The sequence below is a fragment of the Tamandua tetradactyla genome, chromosome 5 (genome assembly GCF_023851605.1).
Source record: "Tamandua tetradactyla isolate mTamTet1 chromosome 5, mTamTet1.pri, whole genome shotgun sequence".
Taxonomy (NCBI): domain Eukaryota; kingdom Metazoa; phylum Chordata; class Mammalia; order Pilosa; family Myrmecophagidae; genus Tamandua; species Tamandua tetradactyla.
Window position 1 is genome coordinate 54,784,264 of NC_135331.1, and position 11,396 is coordinate 54,795,659.

Here is an 11,396-nt window from a genome sequence, read left to right on the forward strand (position 1 = left end):
CTAGAGAGAAAGTTAGTGGACTTCGCCACATGCCCTTCCAGCTGAGAGAGAAACCCCCAATATCATCGGCCTTTTTTGAGTGAAGGTAACCTCCTGTTGGTACCTTAATTTGGACATTTTCATACCTTAGAATGGTAAACTTGCAATTTAATAAATTTCCCTTTTTAAAAGCCATTCTGTTTCTAGTATATCGCATTCTGGCAGCTAGCAAACTGGAACATGGATAAGTGGAACTCTCATGCATTTCTGGTAAGAATATTAAAAGTGACAGCCTGTTTGCAAAGCAGTTTGACAGTTTATTAAAATGTTAAATATACACTTAGCACACATCTCAGCAATCCCACACTTAAGTATTTATTCAAGAAATATAAAAACATATCTTCTTACAAAGACTGATACATCAATATCCTCAGCAGGTTTATACATAATAGCACAAAATGGAAGGAACTCAAGTGTATATCAGCAGGTGAATGGATAAACAAATTGCATAGCCACTCAATGGAATTGTTCCTGATAATAAAAAGGGATAAACTACCCCTCATGCAACAATATGGATGAATCTCAAAAGCCTATCACAAAGTGAGAGAAGCCAAACACAAAAAACTTCATTCCATTTATAAGAAAATCCAGAAAAGGCAAAACTATAATGAAGGCAACCAGATCAGTGGATGCCTAGAGGTAGGGGTAAAGACATTGACTGCAATGGGGCATGAAGAAACTTTTGGGGGTGATGTCTATTTTATGTCTTGATGGAGGTGGTGGTTATATAATGGCAGACAATTGTCAAAAGGAATTGAAATGTAAAATGACAAGAGATATATGAATATAAATTATACCTCAATGAAATTGATTAAAATATTAGGAAAAATGAAGTACATGTGGGGTTCATAGAGAGAGGTAATTAGCCAATATTCTTGGTGGCCACAAACTGATTTCAACTGACACAGGCCTTTGGGGCTCACAGTGACAAGAAATCCAGATTCCTACCTCCCCAATAGGGGTCTGCCATGTTCTCAGTTCTTGGTTTGTGGTTTGTATAATGTATATAAATCCAAATGTTTTCGTTTCCTGGTTGCTAAGACAAATACCATATGGTGGGTTGGCTTAAACAATGGGAATTTATTGACTTACAGTTTTGAGGTTAGGAGAATTCCATCAGTAAGTTGATGCTTTCTCCCCAAAGATTGTGGCATTCTGGGGCTGGCTGTCAGCAATCCTTGGGATTCCTGGTTCCATCATATGCAACATCTCTCCTTTCTCTTTGGGCTTCCATTGACTTTCAGCTCCTTGCTTCTCCTTTGGTTGCTCTTTCTGTGCCTTATTTCCTTTACTTTTAAGGACTTCAGCCATGCTGAATTAAGCCTCAGCCTCATTGAGTGTGGGCACAGTGTTACTGATTAGCATCTTCAGAGGTCCTATTTACAAATGGGTTCATATCCACAGACCAGGATTTGGGACTTGAACATGTGCTTTATGGGGGACAACCTAAAGAAGTTCCAGATTCAAATAGGTTGACTCTACAATATGATTCCTGGCTGTTAATGCATACTCCAGTCTTACTTTGAGTGTGTCCCAGAAGTGAACTCTGAGACAAGGACCTGAAGGCAAGTTTATCTGAGAGGAATGAAGAAAGTGTTCACATACCTGGCCTGAGACTGCTATCTTTAGACCTGTCTGCAAGGCTGCCCCTTGGCTAGCATCTAGGGACCTGGATTTTGGGAAGATTCCCACCATTCCCCGATATGAATGGTTTGCTGTCCCTACATTCTATGTAAACACTGTGGCTTTTGCTGAACACCTGCTTTTCTTCTGGGCATCTGGAATTTGGCTACAGGTCTATCAACCAGTCCCTAATAAAAACTGTTAGAGAGGTTTTTATGCTGATTCTCTAATAAGTGTCCCTGGTAGACAACATTTCACATATTTGTCGCTGGAAGAATTAAGCCCATCCAGTGTGATCCCACCACTGGGCAAATCATGAACACACTGAGGGGCCATCTCCCAGCCCTTTCTTAACCCCCGCCCCTTTTCTATTGTGTGCAGATGTTTCAATATGTTTCCAATGTACAGCCCAGGGGAGAAGTTAGGTCTAATGAAAAGGTCTGACAGTAACTTAAACTGGGAGAACAAGCAGATCCAGCTGCTTATTGGGGTGGGAACTCTCGGTGGCAGGGCACCCCTCCCCACCCAACAGCACACAGTTTCTCCTCTCCTACACAAAGTGGAGTATGCAGAGCTGCCAGCCACTCACCCTAACCCGAGAAGCTGGCATCCCTGGGACACTGGCCAAGACGGGATCGCTTCCCCTGCTCTTTTGGACTCATTGTGGTGTAGTAAAGAATAAAGCAGTCATTTGTTGAAAGTTTCTGTTGTGTCTGAGCCTGTGTTCCCACAAGGTTTCATATGGAAACTTGCCCCATCCACATAACTCTTAGAAACTTGCACCTCGTTTCCTCTAGACTTCACCCCATGTGCCTTTTTCCTTTGCTGATTTGCTCTGAAATCATAGGACAATAGACTGGGCCGTGTGAGTCCTCCTAGTAATCATCAAAGGCGTGGTCTTGGGAACACCTGGCACAGGACACAGTCCCAGGAAGCACTGAGAAGGGAAGAGATGATGGCCCATAGAGAATAAGTTATGGTGGGTATTGAGGCAAAATTATTCTGTGAAATTGAGAAACAGAGTAGAACATGCACTTCCGAGGGACAGGGGGCATGTGAAATTTATCCACTAACTTCTGAGCTGAATTAATTCCCTGTGCGCAAGCTAAGTGGTTACAGACTGCCTGAAGCAGAGTTGCAGTTAGAGTTGGGCTTGCATGTTTGGAAATAGTACATGCTTGCATAGGAAATGGGGGCTGGAGAGGGGAACACTTCTGCTACAACCCCCAAAAGCATGAAATCAAACATGAACATAAGCACGATTGCCCAGTCATTTCACATGTTTACTGCCTTCCTTAGTAACACAGAGAGCATGAGTTACTTGTGCTTTCTTCCTGTTAGGGACCCCTTGCTTCCTAAGAGAGTCCTTCATACGCTGCAGCCAGGCTCAGGGTAGCACAAGTACAGGGGGAGTCTGCCTTACACACAAAATAGATAGAGGGTTTTTCTTCTTCCATATCTGCCTTCAAGTCCTGGTTATGAGAAGCTCTGCCTCTACTTACTGTTTCCTTTGTTTTATCTCTTTACTAACTCAGTATAATCAGTAGGATCAAGCAGAGGCTTCCTATCCCAGAGACAGGGAGTAAGGTCTAAGCTGCTGGTTCTTCACTTGGAATATGTTTCCTCCACCACCTGGTTTCATACGGAGGCGCCCCTCCCTCTGTTTGGGTTTTGAGTGAGTCCCCTGGGCCTGACCCATCCTGCCTGCTCTTGGTAGAGTTCTGACACTTCCCAGAGGCCTCTGGCTTATCTACAGCTCCATTTATCTACCCTTTCCTCCTCACATAGCTACAAATCCACCATCTATAAATGGGGATATTAATCATACCTACCTCCTAGGTTTGCTGTTAGATTAAATCAGGTAATATCAGTAAAGTGCTAAAAACAGAACCTGGCACATGGTGGTAACTATTATTCTTACATATGTATCATTAGTATACAGATGTATAATTACATTATTACATATGTACACACAGTATTAGAAGAAATGGAATGCCCAAATTTCTTCAACATGCTCATTGTAATATGGCAGTACACTATGACAGTAAGTCCTTCAGGAAACCTTAACTGATATTCAATTTCAGCTTTTGAAAAAGTTTCGTAAGTTCTAGGCAAAATACTAATTCTCCCAAACAACTGTGAGTCATTTACATGCTCAACTCCCAAATTCAAGGTTGCAAGACAGCACACAGTGAAACTTTGGCTCAAGAAATAAAGTAAGAATGTGGTAACTCTTCTAAGCTCAGGTTCAGCCTTTACTATCGCAACAGTTTTATCAACTCTTTAAAAAATAGCCCAGCATTTAGATAGCAGGTATAAAAATTCCTCCCTTTATAACTGCACGTGGGAGGACAGAGAGGACACAGCTAGAAAATTCAAAATGCCGAAATTAGAAACACACAAAAGCCACAGAGCTTCATAAACACAGTGAGACAAAGCAATCCTGTGGTCATAAGTAATTAACAAACATTTAGCAGGCGTTCAGGTGAGAGGAGGACATTCCTAGGCATTCCCTTCATGATGACTGCACTTCAAGTGACCTTGAGAGAAGAGCATAGCAGAGCTCAAGACTGTTTGGCAATTTACCCAGGGTCCTTAACACCCAACCAGGGCTGAGCCAGTGTTTCCTGGGCCTGGATACAGAATGATGCGGATATATGGCAGAGATGAGTCCTTAATTAAACCTCGCGAAGCGTTGTCATAAGGACAGCCTTAACTGTTGATATCAGCACTAAGCTTGTATCATTTGTTGTCAGTTTTATTAGTCATGTTTATGTTTACTGAATAGTGAGCTCTTTCTAGAATGAGGACCTCAGTTTTTCTCAATGAACCCTTTTGTGGTTTTTATTAAAACTTTAAAAACCTTTCTTGATGCATCCTAACTGGTTGCCATTGTTTTTCTGCTGGGACTCTACTGATAAAATATCTCTTTTAAAATGTCATCTATATAACATGTTAGTGATTTAAATAATAAATACCATGGAAATTTCACGATCACTGATGACAAATGACATAGCTCTCATTTGTGAGCTTAACCTTTTCTTCCTTTCTGCTTTTAAAATGATCTGCCTTTTGAAATAAACAATAATGAAATTTAAAGATGTAGAGTTTAATACCCTAAATTTGCTAAGATTTCTCTTTCTCTTTAATCCACAAAATAATTAAATCGAGGATTTTATGACCTTTAAGATCATCATTGCCATTTTTCCTTAATGCATTAATGTTTTAGGAATTCTTTTAAGGTTCAGTGTTTTGGAGGTTGTATTAGGAGAGGGACTGCAAGAGCTCAGTTAGGATGTGTGCATTTTATGTTTTCTGTTGTAAGTGAAAAAGCTGTTGCAGTCAGGGGAAGAGGGGGCCGTTAAGTTGTATATAGAGGCTTCCTTTAATTTTCAGGACCTGCGTAGGACATTTCATCAAAGGGAAAAAATGCTAAGATGTTAATATTTATATAGATCAAAGAGCCCAACGATTATGACTTAGTTCCCATGCCTCATGGATTTTATTCTTAATGTGGCTAATCTTCACCATCACATTAAAATCACCATGTACTTTCATTCAAAACATGATGAATTGGCTTTCTTTTTCCTTTTAAATTGCTTCCTCCTGTTAAGCTTATAAATCTTGGGCTTTTCAAAAAGGACATGACCCTTGGAAACTCCTGCCTAATTTATCAAATGAACACATAGAGTGAATTTTTAAAGTTGTTGTCCTAACATACATGAACTGAGAGGATTTCATTAGGCTCAATCCTTAAAGTAGTCCTAGAGTGACATCCACTGGTAAAACAGGGGATGTTTCCTTTGAAGAATGCCAAATAAAGAGAACATTTGGAGACAAATGCTCTCAACAGCTGAATACATCTCTCTGCAAAGCAAACTATTGCTACCTTTAAAATATTACATCTACTCTTGTATACATTTCTCTGTGCTATTCTTGAAAATCTGCACCACATATGCCAGTTCGGACTGGCAAAAATTCAAAAGCTTGATGATACATTCTTTTCATGGGGCCGTAGGAAAACAGGCATTTCATAATGCATAAAGCTACAACCCCTCTCAAGGGAAATTAGACAATACCATACAAAACATATATGCACTTTACCTTTGATTCAGCAGCTCCACTTTATGCTGAAGACAAACTTTCAACAATGCAAAAATAGGTATGTACAAAGTTTGTTTATTGCAACATTATCTGTAATTGCGAAGTTACAAAATAGAGATGATTGGTTAAGTAAACAATGCAATACTACGCATTAAATACAAAAAAGAACTTGGAAGAGCTATATAAACTGTCACAGAGTGCCTTTCAAGATAAATTGTTAGGGCGAGAGAAATAAAATTTGCTAACAATCGACATCTGTATCAAGGCAATTTTTTTTTTACCTAAACCAGACGGGATTTGAAATTTGGGATGAATTATTTATTGCTAGGCATGAAGCAGGAGAATAGATGGCCTAGTGGGCCAAAAATCTGTCTCCCCGAGTCTAGGGGCTTCAAGGTTTTTATGTATTCAAACAAGGGGGGTTGTCACCATTACAATAATGAAAATACACAAGGCTGAGACCAGGCTAGAATGACAATTACAACAGCAAGTATAAGCAAGAGCAATTTACAAATGTAAAAGAGTGAAACTGGGGCTGCAATCTGTTAATAGCTGACTCAATTTCTTCCATGAACCTTAGGGCATTTCCCTTTACAAGTTACTTTGAGAAAATAACCAGATAAAGAGAGTAATTGCTCTTACAATCACAAAGGCACAAAACAAGGACTTTATAATAATTATCAGATATCAGGACAGCTGAAATATAGTTCAAAGATCTCAGATATTTCCCTCTGTCTACTCCAGTGTACCAGAAAACAAGAACGACAATCTATGTAATGTTTCAGCAACCACAGTAAATCCCTTAGGTCCTAATTTCTCGATTACATATTTGGAGCAGTTCACTTCTCTTTGTATATATAGTTATCGGAAGCAGATAATAAAAATTTGTTTATGAGTTGAAACACAGGTTGGCTTTTTCATGTTGCAGTATTCATGCCTGAATAAATGACATAGTTTGACAAAAGAGCCTAGTGAGTGCTTTTCATTCCAAGATTCTATGCTGATTTGTCAGCAAGAGTTGGTACTGCCTCATTTCAAACCGTTCCTCTTTGCTCTGAAATCCTTAGAGTCGACATCAGGTGGGAAAACCCTTCTGCTTTCCAAATTGCAAAATCTGTCCTACTTCTGTAAATGCAGGCTCCTGTTTTCCTTCCTATCGACGTTCTTCCAACGCTCGTAATTTTGATTTAATTTTTCTCATTTTTTTCTCTTTACTTTTCTTACTTTACCCTTCAGAGGTGGGTACCTCTGTTATGTAGTTTTCTTAAAGCACTAATTTTATAGATTTGTTTCTTCTATTGAGTTGTGAGTCTTTAAATTTCCTTCCATTTTAAACAATACAGGGCGGGCCGTGGAGGCTCAGCAGGCAGACTTCTCGCCTGCCCTGCCGGAGACCCGGGTTCATTTCCGGTGCCTGCCCGTGTAAAAAAAAACAAAAAAACAAACAAAAAAAACAAACAGAAAATAAAACAATACAGAAGCCGGATGCAGGAAAAGCCACCCGCCCTCAGGAGCTGGGCCCCAGGGATGTGGCCAGGCACCAGATGCAAAGCACGCTGTGGGAGTCCACATCAGAACTGCAAACAAAACCCTTTCCTCTTGAGACTTTTCTCCTGCGCTCTCTGCAGATGCAACGGGACGTCACACTAGAGGGTAAAGAAAAAAAAAAAATTCAAATTTCAGAGATTGTGACCTGAGATGAACCTGGCGCTGAATGAATCCAAATCCAGCACACGGAGTGCTCATATTTACCCTCTTAGAGCTGCCCCTCCAAAAGGTTGCTAAATTAAAAAAAATATTTTCTCATCCTGTGTCTTTTCCCTCTTCAATATGTAATTCAGAAGTTTGTGTAGTTTTTTTTTCTGCGTGCACAGGTTACTTTATTATTATTTTTAAACTATTTTATCGCGAACTATATATTCAAAAAAGCAATAAATTTCAAAGCACATTGTAACAAGTAGTTATAGGACAGATTTCAAAGTTTGGCATGGGTCACAGTTCCACAATTTCAGGTTTTTCCTTCCAGCTGCTCCAAGACACTGGAGACTAAAAAGAAATACCAATATAATGATTTAGCAGTCTTACTCATTTGTTAAACCCTAACTTCTCTGTTACAACACCTCCTTCCTTTTGATGCTTCTTCCAATCTTTAGGGATATTTGGGTTATGCCCATTCTAACATTTTTAGAATAAGTCGTGGGTTTCAGGACTTAATCTGGCCTAGGAACCATCTGAAGGTTTTAGGTCTCTGAAAAGTAAACTGGTGTGGGCAATTTAGTAGGATCTCAGATAAAGCCCTGGGTGATCTTTATGGTTAACAGGAATGATATTGGTTGGGATTTGGTAAACTGTGGCAATTAGCACTATCTAGCTGAAGTTTGTATTAAGAGTAGCCTCCAGAATAGCCTCTCAGCTTTATTTGAACACTCTTAGCCACTGATAGAAGGATATGCAGTTTTAAAAAATTAATTTATATATGTATTTTTTCTTGTTCCAAGTTGAGGGTGTCCTTTAAAAATTTTCTATTTAGAAAAATGTAATACCTGCTCTTTCCTAACTTTCCATGCCTCTTTTGAGGGACAAAAGTTACGGTGAGTTTAGTTTTGAAATTGGTCTATAAAACAGAGTTCCACATACCATGGTAAAGAAATGTACAAACAAAAGTGTAGAAGTAGACATTTAGATGAATGCATTGTTGGATACACATACACACACAAAAACAAGAAAAATAGATTTAAAAGCTTTTTTTTTTTTTCATGGGCAGGCATGGGGAATCGAACTCAGGTCTCCAGAATGGCAGGTGAGAACTCTGCCTGCTGAGCCACCGTGGCCCACCTGAAAAGTCGACTTAATTGAAAGATGAAACTGTTCACCAGTATAGAGAGGCATGCTTTATTAAAAATTGAAATCTGTAGGACATAAATTTAATCACTGCTGTCAGAAATTTGGGACAACTTGGATGGAATTTCATCCCAGGCATGGTGTCTGTCTTTCTACCCAACATGCCAGACTTTTTCATCCTCAACCTGACATATTCACCAATTTAGATCTTTGTGGGGCAGCCACTTCTCTTTATTTAACGGGTCTTGAAAAGATAGTATGAATGTGTTGGTCTGGGGTCTGTGTATGAAAAAAATCACATATTTGCTCTTGTGTGTTATATTCATGCACGTACAGTTTTTAACAGCCACATTGGATCTGAGGGCCAGTTGCTCTGACCCTCTGATGTGGGAGACTTCTCCCCTTCCTGTTTATGAGTCTTCCCAGTGTGAAATCATATGTGCTTCTGTGGCTGTATATTCATGTTTAACTTTCTAATGTTCTCCTTCAGGTGAGCTGGATTTGGTGTTGTTAATTCTTTTCCTCTTCGTTTTGCAATTCTGTATTGTGTTCCTCTTTATTACTGCTTTGCTATATTACTGCAGATATTTCCAATATTTCTATAGATTTTTTGCATTTTAATGCATTTTCCATTCAATGAAATATTTATTAATAATGAAATACCATTCACAATCTATTTCCTTCTTTTAACCGGTTGTTTGGAGTGGATTATATGGTCATTTCCTGTGTAATCTTTATTCACTCACTGACTTGCATTGTTTTCCAAGTGAATTATTTATTATGCTCCTTCGGGATTCAAGTTTGCTATAAACAGGTGGGGAAAACAAAAGAATTCCAATGAAGATTGGAACTGAATAAAAAATTAATCTAAAAGACTCTCAGGTGTTTTGCTCTACAGTAAGCAAGCACACATTTTTTCAGGTCTTTAAATGAGTTTGGCCACAGAGGGTCAGATCCATAAAGGCTGTCTTTGGTTTTGATTACTTTAAACACAGGACTTTATACTCAGGAAAACCATCAAGATTAGTATGTATTGTTCACTCTAGTGCAGATTTTTTTTCATGTGATAACCTCGACATGCATAAATATTCCATAATCAACTTGTAATCCCAATAAAATATGCAGGTCACAAGTACAGTTTCTACTGATGAGAAAATTAAGGTGCAGAAATGTGAAATAGCCAAAATCGCAAAGTGAGTATATTAGTATTAAAAAAGCACTTCCATTTCAAGCAACTTTTACAATCATGCATTAGGAAAACATTGTCTTACCTTTATAAACCATGCCATGGTTCATTATAAATAACTGAATTTTATATTCTGGGTATTTAATTTATGTTGAGTGGTCCAAGCATTCCCTGAATCCCAGAGCTGAGAGATAAAGGAAAAAATTTCTTTAGACCGGGCACAGTCAGGGAAAGATGCCAGGCAAAAGGTGTGGAAGACAGATTTCTCATACCATGGATGGTAATGCAAAACAGAGACCGTAAAGAATGACTAGTAGATGAAATGGCCAAGGCTCTCCAGACCATCCAGTACAGTCCTTTTCAGAGTCTGGATCACAAGTTTTGTCTATTCAGCTTTAGAATATGAGGGGAAACACAAATAGATTCGATCCAGTAACTGCACTCCTGAGGGCCAGGCAATGGAGGACAGTCTTATCAGAGTATCCGTGCTTCTACAGATGATGCAATCCCCTTACACCTCTGAAATCTACCTATACCTGAACTCCATACTTCCCTAAAAGTCCTTCCTGCAGAGTGCTCCCTTACTAGCCAGGGTGCACAATAAATCCAGTTTCATCTTTTTTATTTTATATATTGAATGGTGGGCACATCATTCATTGATAAACCAAACCCCAAACTAAAAAGTGCACTAATAGTTGTGGGTAGCAGAGGAAGTGGAAGACCAGTGGATGGAAAGCAAACCCCAGAAGTTGTAAGGACAAGGTATACATCTGACAATAAAAACTATATGAAAAAATACTGTGAACAGAGTCAGAAGGAATATTTGCAGCTCACATTATAAAGAGCCAATTTCATCAACTGGAAAAGCCCAATAATTCATCTGAATAATGAGCAAAGGTATGAAAAGAGAACTCCTAGAAAGGGAAACATGAATGGCTTCTGATCATATGAAAAGAGGCTCAACCTTACTCAATATGGTGGAAATGCAAGTTGAAACTACACAGTTTTTCACTGATTAGATATGCAAAGACAAAAATCTGAAAGAATTCTTGATTAGGGATGGTATGGCAAAGAGGCTCTTTCCTGAATTGTTGGAGTATACTTTGTACAATCTTTACAGGAAACAATTTGGCACTGTCTAACAAATTTTAAATATACACATATAGTTTGATCTAGCAGTTCCACTTTTAGGGATTTATCCTAGAGGTAAAGTCACCATATGTGCAATGACCACTGTCCAGGCGAGCCACTGCAGTGATAAGTATAGTACAAAGATGGGAAATAACACAAATGCTTATCAATGAGGGACTTGTTAAATAAAATATAATAATACATAAAATGGAATCCTTTGCATCTGTTAAAAAAACGACAACCTCTAAGTTACATTATTGGGTTGAAACTAAAAAAGAAGTGTGGGGTATCTCTGGAAGGATAGAGAAGAATCTGGTAAGGTGACTACTTCTGGGAGTACTGGGAATAGTGAGGCAAAAAAGATAGGCTATGAATGGTATATTTTCTGGTACTGTTGGAATGTCCTACCAGGAGTATGTATTTCTTATTAGTAATAAGTAAAATTAGAAATTCATAGAGTTTTTTTGTAGCT